The sequence below is a fragment of the Stegodyphus dumicola genome, chromosome 1 (genome assembly GCF_044657685.1).
Source record: "Stegodyphus dumicola isolate Sdum_Otavi_A_Nest chromosome 1, ASM4465768v1".
In the NCBI taxonomy this organism is placed as follows: Eukaryota; Metazoa; Arthropoda; class Arachnida; order Araneae; family Eresidae; genus Stegodyphus; species Stegodyphus dumicola.
In genome coordinates, this window is record NC_140768.1 from 242707130 (window position 1) to 242725344 (window position 18215).

Sequence of the window (18215 nt, forward strand, 5' to 3'; positions counted from 1 at the left end):
GGTAGAATTAAAGAATAAACAGTCCGGCAGAAATTTATTAAATGCATAAAACATAACAAAAGCCAGGGCTGTATTTATTCATCTATTTCAAAAATTGTGGCTTTTCTATCCAACTCTCTTCAAATCTGTGAATTCAGAAAAAACTAAATTTGTAATTTTTTAGAGAGAAGCATTTCCATCCTCAGAAAAATAAATGTTAAAAAAGAATTGAAATACAAAATTTGTGCATTTTATGCAGAAAGTGAAAAGAAAATCATTATTTCATTATAATTTTAATCATAAAAACAGATCTGCTTAATATTATTTTTTGTAACAATACTTTATTTTAAGTATGTCCAGTGATATTAAAAATAGTTTTAAAATTTTGATTTTGACTTGAAGATGCCCCAGAGGAGTTGCACGAGATCTAAAATTTCTCTGAAACATAGTTTGAAAACCTTCAAACTACTTGTAAACTTCCAATTATGTGTAAAAAGAAATGTAGATGTAAACAATAGTGATTAAAAAGTTTTAATGACTAAAATATTTTCATTCCATCAGATTATTGGTTTATTTTGAAGAAGACACTGTAGAGACATTAGGATTTTTTTTGGAAGCTGAGAGACATGAAAAACGAGCAATGCCCTCCCCGCGACTTGAACCATGGACCTCTCGAATATGTGCCAAGGCATGCTACAAAGGCAGGAGAAATACCTTATAACACAATCCGATAATATGATCACAAATAGAAGATAAGAATTTTTTTCTTCTGGAAAATTTAAAAAAAAAAAATATTCATATTGCATATAATACAAGCCTATACCATAAATTGTAACATATATAAAATTCTTTGATTATCTAATGGGAAAAAAGTAATAAATGTAAATATTAATATATAAGAAATAATAAATGTAAATATTTGAATAAATGAATGGATAACAACAACCTCATGTTTAAATTACTTAGAAAAATTAATGCCAACAAAAACATTATTATTGAAACAAATGTAGATAAACACAAATTGAATATCTGTAATAATGTATTTAATTTATATATCTGTTTTGGAACGAAAGGTGTAAACAGCCTTAATGTGCTTAATAACTCAGATTTGTAATGCATATATTTTTATTTCCAATGGTAGACAAAAATATATCACACACTAAATAACAAACAGAGAATAAGGAAGCCTATTTAGTGGTTGAACATACTATTTAGTGCCTTCCAGTAACAGCCACATGGATCCTGTACAAAGAGAGCTATGTATTTCGCAGGTGGTGGAGGTTGTATCTTGGGCCTTTTTTTACAAAGGATGATCACGGAATTTTCAAATAGAAAGGTTTCGCTGAATAATGACCGGGTAAAAGATAAGTTATTATGATGAAATTAGCCTTTGGTATCGGAAATGGACATGTAGTTGAAGAACGAAAGCTTGCTTTAAATTACAGAGATTTCTAATACATTAATTTAATATATTTTTAAAAATATTTTAATTATATAATACTTTTCTAATATATTTATTTTATTACACAAAATTATTTTCTAATTAACAGAAAGTTACGGCATAAGTTTCAGTGTTCGATTGTCAGAAAGGCTTCTTCTGGATGGCTTAATAATAATAATACAAGGAAATAAGCTTATTTTACACATGCCTCCCTAAGACAATTATCCCTTCCTAAGACCTATGTTATTTATGTTGTTAAATTACCACTTTTGTCATCCTGATACTGTTGTGTGTCTATACATTTTGAATCTGAAATAATGCATTCAGCACAGCATGCACACTGGGTGTAAGGAAAGAGAAGTAACAGAAAGAAACTGAAGAGTATGGTTAAATGATAAAAACCAAATCCTTAATAGCACTATTGACAGAAAGAGGCCAAAATGCAAATAACAAGCAAATTTCCTTAAAAGCTAACAATGAAGAGGGATTAAAATTATAATCAATGGTTAAAACCATGGGATTTTTATTGATATAAAACATCAAATGCCAAATGAAGTGTTGTCCCCCCCCAGTATAATTTTTCGATGTGGAGAAATAAAAAACATGATTTTTTTAACTAGCAATCATAGGCAATGCAGAATTTATGAATTTCTTTTCTTTGAACATAATTTTGTGTTGTTCAGTACAAAATTTAGGTCACGCATCTCTGCTGTTTGAAGGAAACTTAAAAAAGAACTCTGTGAACATAATTCAAAAACAAAATATACGGGTCACTAAAATAAATAAAAATTCAGATTCTTTTCTTGTGTTCTAACATATGCAATTATTACTTCAGTAGATTCTAATATTTATTTTATAATCATGCATTATTACTACTTAGGCAACAATACAGACATATATATAAATTTTCGCTATTTTTTACTGTCATTACATGCACAATTGCTGTTTTTTTTTTATTAACAAGAGGATTGAACAAAGCATATCAATACTTTTGTATCAGCAATAGATTAAGTCTTTTAAAGTTCTCAAGATGAATTAATTCGAATAATGGAAATAATTGACTGTAGCATATTAATATTGCATCCACTCTCGTATACAGGAAGAAAAAAAAATTAAATATGAAGAGCGGCCCTTATCAATTCCGCAAGATTTTCCATATACAACCTTACCACAATTCCGCATAAAACGTAAACAAAGTATCAAGACTTCGTAATCGATTACAAATCGCAAAGCTATCAGCTATTCGCCATCGATGGGGAAGGAAAGTCTGAGCCATCTGAAAAAGCGGCGACCTATGCTAAAGCTATTCCTTCCAACTACCACACAATCTCATATCAACATCCAGAGCGAAGGTGGGTACCCCAGCTAGTAATAAAATAAAAGTTAAGGTAATCTGACACACCAAGCAGAAAAAGCTTTGATAATTTAAAAATTATTCAAATTAAATGGCTTATGTTTTGTTTTAAAATTAACAACAAAAGTAAAATGTGTTTTAATCATAATTTTTCATATTAACTTCTCATTAAGTAATATAATTTATTTTATCAAATCATTAGAAGTATTGCAAGCTGTGTGCATTCATACAGATACTAAAATCTACTCAATGTATGTATATTAACCCTTTGTTGCATCATGTCCACTCTAGTGGACAAAAGTTTAAATTTGTTTATTCTTCTGTAAATGCTTTAATAGATTTCATTCCTGTGTTTATTCATTCTATATTCTTAGCACTTTCAATTGTCGATTATAGATGGCTGCATAGCATCACTCAGTAAAGCATTGCTATTTGGAAAATGGCTGCTACTTCTGTTTCCAAGTTAGTACAATTTCTCGTAGTAAACATTATATAATATTGCTTACATTTTCTTATACTGCCCTTTTTTATTCATAATTAGTAATTTTAGACATTTTATTTTAAATGTCAGTTTGAGAAAATTGTGAAGTGGGTAAATAAAGATCTACCGAAAAGAGTGAATTGAATCTCAAGCCAAAACACCACAGGAAATGTTTATGTTTGGCAAGGAATTTCTAGAACATTTGACATTTGAATCCAACAGGTACAGGTTACAAAATCATAGCAAAATGAATTCAATCTATGAAATGAAGGTATTTTGGGGGATCTGTATGAGCATGTCAGTTGTAGATTTACCATTTAGAAGATGGTAATGATCACTACAAACAAGGCAGGAAATGATTTCATATGCAATGACCATAAATTGTTGGGAAGAGATTTGTATGCATGTACATACATGCATGCTGTCCATTGTAGTGAACAAACTGTAGCAATTACACTGGTTATCATAAATTAAGGAAAAATCACAAAAATAGCGATAACTCCCTCAAAAATAAGCCAAACCGTGTAAAATTTGGATATGTTGCCAAGTAAGAATATCTGAGTAAAACTGTGATATGCAAATTAGTGGCGCTGCTTTCGGAATACGTCATCTGCGAGGAGCATAAAAGTCCATGTTTGAGAGCAAGCCCACATATTTCACTGTGACAGTGACATCAGACATCTGAGATAGCCAATTTGTAACAATGACCTCCAGGCATCATTTGCCTGCTGAACTTCGATGGACAGCCATTGGGAGACTAAAGGCAGGACAAAGTCAAACAGAAGTGGCTAGATGGCTAAATGAGAGCCCTGTGGTTTATAGACTTTGGAGGCAATTTCAAACCACAGATTCAGCATCTAGGAGGTTCAGCCAAGGATGGCCAACTGCTACGACGAGCGCTGATGACCGATATTTGACATTATGTGCATGCAGGAATAGAATCGCTACTCCGACTCTTCTTAGATCCTCTCTTGCTGCAGCCACCAGAAGGTTCGTATCAACGTCAACTGTGCGTAGCAGGCTTCTCGAAGGTGGTCTGTATATGCAAGGCGACCAGCCATTTGTGTGCCGCTCACGTCACGTCATAGGAGGTACCGTTTTCAGTGGGCACGACAACATGTCCACTGGACGCCTGATCAATGGAGGGCAGTTCTCTTTACGGATGAGTCCAGGTTTAGTCAAGCGATAGTATGCGTTATTTGATATGGAGAGAACCTAGAACCCGTTATCATCCGTGAAAGAGATGCATATGGAAGGGGCAGTGTCTGTGTTTGGGGTGGCATTTCTTTGGGTGGACGAACAGACGTCCATGTCTTTCCAAGGAGAACCATGAATGCTCAGATTTATAGAGATGACATCCTTGATGTTTATGTGTGCTCATATACCAGGGCAATAAGTGATGCTTTCCTGTTACAGGACGACAATGCAAGACCACACAGGGCATCATAGATGATTATCTTCAACAGGAAACAATTATGCGCATGGATTGGCCAGCTCGATCCCCGGACTTGAATCCTATTCAGCACGTTTGGGATGCTTTAGGGAGACGTCTAGCTGCTCTCAATCCGCCCCCCCTCAGACCCTTGTTGTGCTTGCAACTGCTTTGCAAAAGCAATGGCTCTCGCTTCCTATGGAACTGATAGACTGCATAATTGTAAGCACTGGCTGATCTTTAGAATATGGTTACTTGGCGATTTTTTGGCGACCAACTCTCCTACAGCAACCCTCTTTTTTTTTTCCCCGCCGCCATTTTGTCTTCACGAAATAAAGACATGTTTCTTTTCTTTTTATCTACTGAACACTTCTTCCAACAATCTACTAGCCGAATTACACTTATGCTAGAAATTTTATCTAACAAAACTACTTATGACAAATATTCAATGCAAAATTGGGAAAAAGTGCACAATACCATACTCCTTACGCGTTTTTCAAAATAACACATACACATAAACCATGTCGACTTATTTTTACTTAAAAAAACATCCCAGAATTACAAAAAAATGGCATTGCGCACACTCTTCACAATATCCATGTACACTGCTTTTTCTCATAAATTAGAAAAATTTCATGAAAATACATGACAATTTTCTGAATCTTTAAACCCGGTAAAAAGAACATATATGAAATTACCTGATCGCGAAAAAGTATATACCCTTTCCAAATATGAACATTTCCACATATAAAATAAATAAAATATCCAAAAACTTTTACCTCTAAATCATCTATTATATTATAAACGTCACCAACGAATTCATACCGCAAGCATTACAAATACTTAGTGTCAAATATTTAAATTATTTCCATGCACGTTTACTTCAACTAAAACGTATACCAAATTCCTACAAACATAAAATTCACAAAATAACTATCATTTAATTAAAATATCACTAAACCATATCGTCGACTTATTTTTACTTAAAAAAAAAAAAAAAATCCCAGAATTGCACAAAAATGGCATTGCGCACACTCTTCACCATATCCATGTACACTGCTTTTTTCTCATAAATTAGAAAAATTTCACGAAAATGCATGACAATTTTCTGAATCTTTAAACCCGTTAAAAAGAACATATATGAAATTACCTAATAACGAAAAAGTATATACCCTTTCCAAATATAAACATTTCCATGTATAAAATAAATAAAATATCCAAAAACTTTTATCTCTAAATTATCTATTATATTATAAACGTCACCAACGAATTCATACCACAAACATTACAAATACTTAGTGTCAAATATTTAAATTATTTCCATGCACGTTTACTTAACTAAAACGTATACCAAATTCCTACAAACATAAAATTCACAAAATAACTATCATTTAATTAAAATATAATTAAATTCAAAAACACTACTTAAAATATAAATAAGCACATACATTAAATTAATAAAAATTAGCTTACAATCCTAATTACTTTAAACTAAATCATTGCTAATAACAATTTTCCCAATAATACCAAATTACTTTACTTCCACCTTACATTTAGAACAATGCATAAAAATAATATCCTCAAATAATTAAAAATACTAACTTACCTAATCTTCTTCAGAATCTTGCTTACATGGTGGATACACTTTTATTATGTATTCAATACAATTATTGAACGATTTTTTTTCTGCGAATTTTTCCTCCACACTTGCTCCGCTAAATAAAAAGCAAAATTCTCTTTATCACAATGCCTCGGAATAGCGCTTTTTATAGCACTCCACGTGCCCTTTATTGTATTGGTATGTGCACCTGTTTCCGGATCTTTAAAATAATATTTGTGGTTCAGAGCAAGATGTTTAAAACCTTCATCTTCCAAACATTCATACGATTTTTCACTTTAGACAGCACCATACAATCCCAAAATTATTCAACCCTACTTCACACAACACACAATGAAGCTTAATACAAAATAATATACAGCCACAGATATTTTTCCAAATTCCCCCCTTTTCCGATTAAAGAACCGTAATTCGTCCATTAATATCACATGACATATCCCATGATCTCTCATTTCCCTCACACAAAATAATGCGTAATCGGAACCGAGTACTGCTCACATTATTACCAAAGTCCCAGGTAGTAACCTTTATCGCCTCCAAAATGTCGCCAAACTACCAGTTACCATATTCTAAAGATCAGCCAAAGCATCACACATCGCTGAATGTGCTGTATTGCTTCTAGAGGCAATCATATTCCATATTGAAGGTACTTTTCCTATAGCAAACTGACACCTTCGATTTGTTCATTTTATACATTAGCTATACTACCATATTTGTCTGGTAATTTATTTTTATGTTATTTGATACCTTACTATGTGTTGTATATTGTGGGTAAGTTTCATTAAATTCTACATGTAACTTTTTCAGTAATCGTGATTTTCCCTTAATTTATGATAACCAGTGTATTTAAAATGAAATTTGAATAAAGATAATTTTTTTTATTATTACTAAGGTTATTTTAAGTAGAAAAAATACAAACATTTTCGTTTAGCTTCTCTAGATTATTTGTATGCAACAAAGGGTTAAAACTACCTTATAACTACATTACAAAATACACATTATTACAAAACTAAGAACTTTTATTAAGCTATTGATCTTGAAAGCCGTTATGACTGGTCAGTTTCTCAAATGCTATACAGTCAAAAGTCTTTAATCCGGACACGTCGGGCTTTCGGCTATTCCGAATTATCGGTTTTTCCGGATTATAGATCATCAGTTTAAATCTGGTAAGATGGCATGCAGAAATTATAAAATTAAAAATATGAAACCGTAATTTATGAAATAAAGAGCAATTATGATCTAAAGAGTATCAAAATTTTAAAAAAAAAAGCTTAATTTTTATTTGTTTACTTTACTCAACATTTCTTTACCAGGAATTTGATTTAAATCATATCAAAGACGGAGTACATCGAGATGAAATACTACATTTAGTAAGGAATTATAAGCCGAATACAGGGTTCGTACACATTTCCTTACATGAAAATTAAGGACTTTTAAGGACCATCAAAGAAAAAATTAAGGACCTATCAGCAAACAAAAAAATGAATAGAATAAAGCAATTATCCATACAACCGACTTCATGCTTGAATTTCACTTTAAGAAACTAACAAAATTTGCGGTTTTGCAGCTGAAGATGATGGTTCGGTAAAACCATCGAAACTAGTCCTGTGAAAATTTTGTAGGTATAACGCTGATTTTTGTTGTTTGACTTCTGAATTAGTATTTATTCGGCGTGTTATTGTGTCTTAATTAACAAAAGTGTGTATTATGCCCTATTATTAAATTCAATTTAATACTTACCATAAAACAATTTTGAAAATTAAACTAACTCCCTACAAGTTATGAAGTAGATAACATTAAATTAGGAACATAATTTCTTAAAAAACATGTATAAGTGTATTTTACACTAATAACAGTTTGAAAATTAAACTAACTCCCTACAAGTTATGAAGTAGATAACATTAAATTAGGAACATAATTTCTTGAAAAACATGTATAAGTGTATTTTACACTAATAACAGTCACTATTTTAGAGATTTACATGATTATTATTTAACTTATTTGATATTTATTTAAACACAGTGAACTACTATTATAATCACAATGTAAGAATATTTTGCAGATTAAAATAACTTATTTGTAAACATACAATTTATTTCCTTGGTTTTTTGAAAGATACTAGAATAATAAACTAAACAATAAAAGATACAAAACATTTGTGCTTTTTTTAAATCTGAAATCTTTTCAGCTATTTTAACATCTAATTTATTTATGTCTATTTCCTTTTCTTTAACTATTCTTCTACGTTCATTTGCTTTGATAAACAAATCAATGTTCCTGCTGGTCTCAGCTTCATCTGCTAAAGCATCTACTTCTTCATTAATATCTTTAATGTCCCTTTGAAGAAATTTTTTCTTCTGCTTCATATAATCAATTTCTTCCTCAATAATATTTCTTTTCCTCTTTGAATTTTCAGATTTAGTTAAAGATTTTTGTTCTTCTAAATACTGAACTTCTAAATAACGAACTCCACTTCTTGCAGAGGCTGCTACTGATCTCATTTCTTTATTAATTTCGATATTAAGAACACCTCCAGAAAATTTTATGTAATCAAATACTGTGCGTTGAAAAATGTATGATGAGTCACTTAAATTTTCAATTTCAATTGCTTTATTTACAGAGAAGCCCCTTTCCACAGAGGCCTGTTCATGTGACAAGATAAGAATACTTGTCACAGTGAATACTTGAATAGTGAAAATATACATTTTTTACTATATATATATATATATAATTTATTTCCTAAACAATATTGATTAATTGATTATATTATCTAAGTTTAATTAAAGTAGAATTATTTTAAAAGAGTGAATCCATACTGGTAAGTTATATTTTGAAAGATGTATACATATATACAGTACAAAGTCCAAGATCCGGACATTCAATATCTGGAATGATCTAAAATCTGGACCTCAAAGCCACTACCAACCAATTTTTTACGGCTTTTTTGAAGGGAAGGGGTATGCTTTACGCACGCACATTAGATTTTTTTCCTCATCATAAAAAAACATGTCGGAAATCCCGATTCTTAATCTCAGTTTGGCGCTAAATAAAATATCTCATTATTGAAGAAATAATTATTTTAGCATAAATTTGTGTGATTAGTAAATTGACTCCATAGCTGCGTATCTGCTTGGCATAATCTCAAACCGAAACATTTGTTAATTTTACACCAACTAATATTTTATATCCTTGATGCCGAAATCGCAAATCATTATTTATTGTATTTTGCTTTCATCACCGCATCTTTATCAACGGATGACAACCTGAGTGATGACTCATGCAGCGACGCCAAATAACAGAGTATTATCCGATTACAGATTTAAGTTTAATGCGCTAAAATGTTGACAAGGGGAGATTTAGCAGAAATTTCTTTTCTTATGCTAAAAATAGATTTTGTTAATGATACTCATAGGACAAATGATTATATTTAGTGCTATTTGAATTAAGAATAACTGATTTGTTATTCACATAAAGCCAGAACCAGCGCCAGAGCTCGCATGGCCACACCAGGCGGCAGAATTTAGTGAAGTTAAACAGAAGTTTTTCATTGTGATGACAATGCCCAATCATCAATCAATTAACGGAGGGCGAAATCTGTAGTATGGTTCTAAATCCAGAAAATACAGCTACCGATAGTGAAGAAAGTAACAGAGAGGTTACTGAACGAGAAAAAATTTTGATTGACAAGTTATTCGGAATTCTCGACACAGCAATTACAGGACTTGAGAAATGGAACTTAATAACTGAATAAGAAATTATATGTCTATAGTATTAGTCTAAAGTATTAGCAGAGAAAACAAATCAAACAACTCACATTGAAAGAAATGTTTAATAAAGTAAACATATAAATATTAAGCTCTTTTCTTTTGTAAATTTTGATACCCTTTAAATCATAAATGCTTCATTATTTCATAAATCACGATTTCATATTTTCAATTTTATAATTTCTACGTGCCATCTTAGTAGATTTAAAATGATCTAATATCCGGAAAAATCTCAAATCTGGGATCGCCAAAGTCCCGACGAGTCCAGACCTCGGACTGTATATATATATATATATATAATACGGAATGTATATTTTCAGTTAAACTTCTACCCAATAACTTTAGTAATTCATGAAAGTTAATTTTGCGTCTAGTTAATTCAGGAAAATTAGTTTCAATTAGTTGTTTTCAGCTTTAAAAATATTAAAAAATTTTTTAATTAGTTAGTTATTTTCAAATAATAATTGTATCGCCATTAGCAAAAATTATGCATTACTATCAACAACATAGGTTTAAACCAAATACTTAATTGTCTATTGAAGCTTCAAAATGTATTTCCGAACTTCACTTTTTCTCGGCTAGCGTTGCCGAATTTGCCCTTGGCGACCTAAAATCAAAATGGAGCCAACAGATTTCCCGCGAAACTGATAACAGACCCTCTGCAGAAATAAACTCATAATCCCGATATCCAATACATATAGTATGTGCAAAAGAGAAAACTCCGTAGAAGGTGATAAAAAATTAATTTATGGCTTAATTGAAACAAACACAGAAATTAAGCTAAGCAAAACCGTGTAAAAACAAATTGAAATGATGAACTGAAACTTAATTTTCATGTGGATTTTCAGCACTGACTCTCCCATTCTAGAAATTTCAATTTGTTTCAGACAAAGACCACATTTAAGGATTGCCATCCATCAATATCCAGTCTTTGTAGTCAGCTTGATGAAGCCACAGTTTATTGAAAATGCACTTTCCAGGCATCTCATTCCTATTGGCATTGGAATGGTTGTGACCTTCCAGGTTGGAATTGCTCTGATTTTGGCAAATATTTTCAGAATCCCCCCCTTTTTTTTTCTCGAGCACCTTCATCACCACTTTCACCTCTTAAAGAACTTCCGGCTTCACGCTTTCGTCACAATCTGCCTAAATTTATGGATAACACCTGTTTCGAAAGATTGCGTGAATAGCCAATCAGACACCGATACTTTGATACTTTCGTTCGGGTAGCTAATTGTTTTTTTTTTTTTTTTTTTTATCGTTTGCAACGCAAATCAGCCAACAGATTGGTTAAGAGCCGTGTAATTTTAATTCCATATTCATGAGAAATCGTAATTCACACTTAGAATGGCAATCATTAGAAATGATAAGAAATGTCAAATGAGCAAAATTAAGGACCATTTATTCATTTTGGCCAAAATTAAGGACTTTTAAGGACCAAAAATCATTTTTGAAAAAATTAAGGACTTTTAAGGACTGTACGAACCCTGCGAATAAAATAAACACAGCTGACAGATCAACTTCCAGTTCATTTCGTCGCCGCGATATCCCCCCCCCCCCGAGAGCAGCGTGAAATTGATAAACAGATTCGAAATGGTTAGAGAAACAAAGGATATGCCTTTATCCGTTTTTTGCAGCAATTCCACTTTTTGTTTGATGGACATCGAAACATGCTTTCGTTTTGTAGATCCTTTGGCAGCTCCAGAATCGGAAATTCTTTTTGACATAATCGAAAGTTCAAGCTTAGTTTTATAAAATTGCTCTAACAGTCTGCAAAAAATAATAAGCTGGGTTCAATTAGAAGATTAAGGGACAACGCAATCTGCAACATTTACCGAAATAGTTAATTTTAGCTTAGCTTATACCATCCGTTATACATTAAACGCGCATGCGTAAACGTATATGCGCATGCGTATAACGCAACTGCGTCTACGCATGCATCGAAAGTTTGTAGCTTTGAGGTCTGGATTATGGACGTCCGGATTAAAGACTTTTGACTGTATTCAGTTTTTATCACAAAAAGTTTTTTTGGTACTTAAGTATTAGGTTGTCCGGAAAATAATGCAGGTTTTTAACTTATATCTTTAAAGTATCATAACTCAAAAACAATTTTATTAATGAAAATAAGTACCAGCCGAATCAATGCATTTTTGCCGACGATATAGAAGTTTATTTATGCGGTAGAGTAAAATTCTGGAGTTCTGGACGCGATAAAGTTGTCAAAGGCATTTTTGGCTTCGTCTTGATTTCTGAAGCATTTCTTCTGCAGAATGTTATCCAGATGTTTGAAAAAGTGGTAATCGGTCGGCGATAGGTCAGGCGAATATAGTGGAAAGGGGAGAGTCTCGTATTCCAATTCATTCAACTTCTGTAGGGTCAGTTGCACGACGTGCGGCCGAGCATCGTCATGGAGAAGAAGTGGTCGCTTTCTGTTGACCAATGCCGAGCACATGCGTTACAATTTTTGGTGCATTTCGTCGATTTGCTGACAGTACTTACCTGCCATAACCGCTTCACCCAGATTTAGAAAGCTGTGGTGGATGAAACCGGCTGCAGACCCCCTAACAGTCACCATAATTTTCTTTTGGTGCATATTTGATTTATGGAAAGTGTTGTGGTATCTGACTGTGGTCCAACCACTGAGCCGAACGTCACCAGTTATTAGAGTCCGTTTTTCATCGCATGTGACAATTCGATCAAGAAAAGGGTCACTTTTGTTGCAGAGAAAAAGAGCAGATGACACTTCAAAACGGCGAATTTTTTTATTTTCACTCAATTCATGAGGCACCCACTTATTGAGCTTCTTTGACTTTCCTATACGATTTAAGTGATCAGAAATCGTTGTTTTGTTTACGCTAAGCTCCTCCACCGGCTCTCGAACAGTTGTGCACGGGTTTGTTTCAGCTTAAGTCTTCAAATCTTCATCATCATCAGTTGAAGAGCATCCACGATGCTCTTGTTTTTCCAGGTCAAATTCTCCATGATGAAACTTTTCGTACCACCGTTGAATTGTAAATTCATTAACACTTTTCTCGCCCCATACTTCATTGACATTTCGAGCCATTTGTGCTGCACTGTGGCCTAGCTTGTACTCATAAAAGTAAATTTGCAGAAAATCCTGTTTTGTCATCTAAACAAAAACACCTAGTAAATATTATTTTTTTTTTTATAATTTTGGAACAAAATGATTATTATAGAAATATAGAGCGAAAATAGAACTTCAAAATGATATATAAACCAATGTTATTCAAAATATTTTTCTTGCTAAAAATGTACAGGAAAGATAAACAATTGCAATAACCTGCATTATTTTCCGGACAACCCGATATCATCCCACTGAACATAAAGTCAACTACCATCAAACCATGAAACTTGTGGCGATCATACCCAAGATGCACCAATCATTCTGGCAGAACGCTTTTATTCTTACAATAAAATATTCATCAGTCTCTCTGCACAATTCACCAAACAGCCACTGCTGTGGAAGTACTCGACCCATTTCATTTTTTTGCTTTAGGAAAAAGCTTTTGTCAATTTCTACAATCTTGTTAGGCCTTCTAATGTTACCAGGTCTATTTCGAATGCTGTAAGTACGACTGTAGGTAATTGTTGCAATCTATTACTACTTTGTTGACCATATTCAGCTGTTCTTTTCCACATTCAACAAACATTAATTATTTAGACGAGGGTTTCTAAAATTTTTTGGTGTGAGGACTCTTATTATTTACGAAAACTTTGTGGACCCCATAAGTACTGTGCAAAGCTGACACACGCGCGAGTGAAACTGTCAGTTTCTTTACTTGTACTCTAATATACTATTGCAGTTTTAAGTCATTAACTTTAATTCTTAAAGTAAATGAATGTTTCTATTATAAAAAAAAAAAATTTCGAAACATTAACATTTTTCTTTGTTTGTATTGTCTTATCATTATCTATTTTCAAATACATTATGTAAATATATTCGGTAGTTGTAAAATTATTATAATAAGTTAAAGAAATATAAAAATTGCTAAAATTTTTGGCAACCCCCTACTGCAGGTCCTGTGGCCCCAATTGGGGTCGTGACACATATTTTAAGAAACTGTGCAAATGAATCAGAAAACAGTCACAAATATGATTCTACAGCCTTAAAACTAAGTCTCTTTTCAAATGGATATTCTTTTGTCACAATTTCCCATGTTATATTGCTATTGTTCATCAAATGAAAGTGGTGATGTTTTGTGAAGGTTCTAATGTCACACTTATCCACAAATGGCACTAAATTACACTATTTGACAAGTTTTATAGTTGACAGAATAAGTAAATTTTTTTTCCTTCTTATATAAATGTAATCAAAAGAATCACAAATTCAGTTCTAAAAATTCTGAAAACTTCATTAGTTAAGTCGCCTAATTTGCTATGTACATAAATCATTTGCACTTACAAGTTTTATACAAAAATAAAATTTAAAAAAAAAAAAAAAAAAGTGTTCTTTAATGAAAAATTGAATAATGAATGAAAAAGGGATCAAAGCAGGCAGACAAATTATGAAAATATCAAAATTTCTGAACGTTTTCAAAGGAAATGCTTCTGAAGAGGTTTTAAAGACAATAAAATTCTTGCTAGGAAGCCAAGAAAAGGTCATAAAAGAAAAGAGCTGCTTCTCAAGACAGATGTCAGCCAGTAACTACATACATTTTAATTACAGTATATTAATTAAAATAGATGTTTTAAAATAATTTAATGAATAAGCAAGTTGAATTAATTAATATAATACTGAAAATAATCTGCCAGTTGCTGAAATTATAGCCAGTTACATCCAGTTTTTACTATCAGCAGAACAAAACTATAATCAGTACATTTTCATTATCTACTCTCCTTGTTTCAACATACAACACTATTACTATGCATCTGGTGTATCTTAAATTATGCATGCAACAACAGCCAACCCACACTTGCATGTGCCAGATGTGTTTACGTGATTTTATACATTATATATATAACCATCATTTTGTTGAAGAATTTATACCAGCTGCAAAAATGTGAATTTCAACCGTACTACTTTTTTTCCTCCATAAAATTTCTTGTTTTCATAAAATGCTTTTAATTATTATTTATAAACAGAATAGTATGTATGAGTCATAGAGATAGCCAAACAATGTTTTTTGCCAAAATGGCAACGAGTGAAAACTTTTCTTACAGGTGGAGATAATTAGAAAATGCAACTAAACAATAATAAACAAAATCAGAAAAGGAGGTAAAATATTTGGAAGCACTTCCGCAGAGAACCCGGTAAATGTAAACATCGCCAACTCTGGCGATAATAGTTCAAACCAGGTAACCCAGCCGATTTATCGTTTTCGCTTGTTCGAAGTTTGCAACCATTTCTCTTGCGTTCATTTTGTTGAAATATCACTGTTGTTTGCATTTGCAGATTTACATTATTCTTCTCTTATTTATTATTATTTTTTCTGAAATTTTAACAACGAATAGATAGAAATATTTTCATAGATAGAGACCAGTTCTCGGTTCGGGATGAAAGGAAGAAAATACGGCGGGAGGGGTGAATGCTAATTTGTAACACGGCTGTTCACGTTGTGTGTTCTTAATTATTAACAGCTCTAAGAACCATGAGGTTTCCAACCTCTAAAATAATTTGTTTCCGTAGGCCGGAAAAATATGCATGTGCATCTTAAATAATTAAATAATGCTTTTATTTTTATTATTGGTTATTGTCATCTAAAATTATGAGAATAAATCAATTTTTATGGCGTAAACTTTTAACAAGATAATATATTGTTAATGCTTTTCTAACAATAACCTTTCAGAGGATGGTAGGTGTGACATAAATAGATGATTAAATTGAAATAAAAAATATTATTGATTATCTAAGATGACAGAATAGTTTGATGCATCACCATGGTCATCAAAATTAGCAAACCACTGCTGATGTAAAGAATATATTGTTTTCTGTGTTAATTGGAATTTAAGACAATTTTTTTTTTCATTTCTCACGTTTAACCGGTTAATTTCAATACATTAATACTAATTTATAATTTTAAATGAATTTTTATTTCCGTTATAAATGCTTATATATTGTCTTATGCTTAATATATTCTTTTCTGTGCTAACTTGAATTTAATTCAAATTTATTTTCGTATAACACGTTTAACCGGTTAGTTTTACATCTACATGCTTATTATCTGCGAATTTTTACTACCATATGCTTGTTTTGTCTGCTAACTTGAATTTACATGCACTAAAAATCACGTTTACAAAATATCACATTGACGGCTCGGCTCATCCAATCATCGTCGATGAACCGCGAGATTGGTGAGTAAAAATGCAACGGCGCCAACGGATTCTTTCCCGAAGCGCCAACGGGTTCTCTGCGGATGAAAACCCAAATATGGGAAATATTTTTTTTATTTAAGAAGTACAAATGTGGCAAACAGAATGTCTTCACCTTTTATGAGGAAAGCGTGTGCAGATATATAACATCGACATATTCTTTTCTGTTCAAAAAACTTGCATTTAAAAATTTATAGAGATAAGAAAGGTGTGAAAAATAAATACTGGTATTTTAAAAGTGTTATCTCAGTTTTATGGGCCTTGTAATTTTTCTTTAAGCATCAAGAAATCAGATAATTTTCTTAAATTATGTATTAAATCTTTGTTCCATGTTATATTATCAAGGACTAAATACTTTTAAACCATTAAATACCTTTTATTAATATGAATATCCAAATCATAAAGCTATACCAGAAAATACAATTTTGGAAACCAAATTATTTTATTTCAGGACTTTCTGTAAGAAGATAAACATAAACAAAGATATAATATACAGTGTTTTTAAATGCAGTGTAAAGTTCATGCATGAAATACTATTAATTAGATTAATTTATTCGATATGTAGCTTTAGAGTTACTAGAGTCTTAGAGATGTATTCAATATGTATCTTTAGAGATATTATATGCCATATCATTAAAATGCCTACATTGCACTTGATATTAATGTTTCAATTTCTAATTTAGAATTTTTTTGCAAAAGTAAATCCTTCCAAGTGTAATGACCTTCTAAGTGTAATTGAATTTTTTATATTAATGATATAATTAATGTATAGATCATATGATCATTTTTTATAGCAAGGGTTTTCCCCAGCAGGTTAGACTATGTTAATTTCATAGCTGTATAAATACAGCTATAAATAAATTAGAACACTCAGAACCTGCATTTCACTGTTAGTTCAGTTTTCAGCGAAAGAGATATACTCTTTATAATGAAATCAATAACAAAATTTTTTAGAGGAACTAAAATTTTAATAGGTCCCTTTTTTAAATAAATAAAATTATTTATGACTTGTTAGAAAGCTATCACTTGTCCATTATTTCAAGACATTATATTTTATCAATTTAAAATAAAAACAGAATACACGAACAGTATTTACCATCCAAACAATTTTGAGATTTCTAAAAATCTTCAATATTGATGCATATATATAATTTTTATACTCACATTAGAGAAACAGAAATATTCTCTTAACATTAATTTCCAATTCAAATGAATAATCTTCGCAGAATTGTCAATCGAAACTGCAATTCAATACACGTACAATGATAAAATAGATCGCACTTTCCAACGCAAAAATGATATAAAAATACAATTGAAGTTGTAGTGTTTAATTTTTTCAGTACCCTGTTGCACCTATTTTGCACTCTAAAGAATAGTCTAGAATAGAAAAGAAACACCGAAAGTAAGTACACACCAAGGAGGTTAGAATAGAAGGAGGGAGGGTTCGCGGTTTCCTCCACTAAGGCTCCTATATACCAGGCTGAATCATCAGGCATTCGCTATCCCAAGTGGGAGATTAAATGGCGGCTGTGTAGTTACGGTGCAACAATTTTTTTGTTTTTTTTGTGTAAAATGGGCGGATGTGCAGCTATTAATTGTTCAAATCATTAACGGAAAGGTCATACATTGGTAAAATTTCCTAAAAATGAAGAAAGAAGAAAAATATGGGTAAATAATTGCCGAAGAGACAATTGGAAACCTGGTCCAAGCGCTGAAATTTGCTTAGTAAGTATAATGTTAATTACGCCTTGATTTAGAGTTTATATCTTCTCTGATGTTTATAATGTGTAAGTAAAGTGAAATTCTTGTGTACAAT

General features: G+C 31.7%; 1 protein-coding gene across 3 annotated transcripts in view; it reads right to left on the bottom strand.

The window, feature by feature from the left end:
• LOC146999521 (GRIP1-associated protein 1-like) overlaps positions 1-17870 on the bottom strand; it is a 38912-nt gene extending 21042 nt beyond the window's left edge. The window contains exon 1 of one of the 3 annotated variants that reach the window (XR_015044049.1): positions 17564-17807. The gene's annotated coding sequence lies outside the window, so the exon portion shown is untranslated. The other 2 variants (XM_085826894.1, XM_085826889.1) reach the window with 2 other exon arrangements.
• Between the last annotated feature and the right edge of the window lie 345 nt (positions 17871-18215).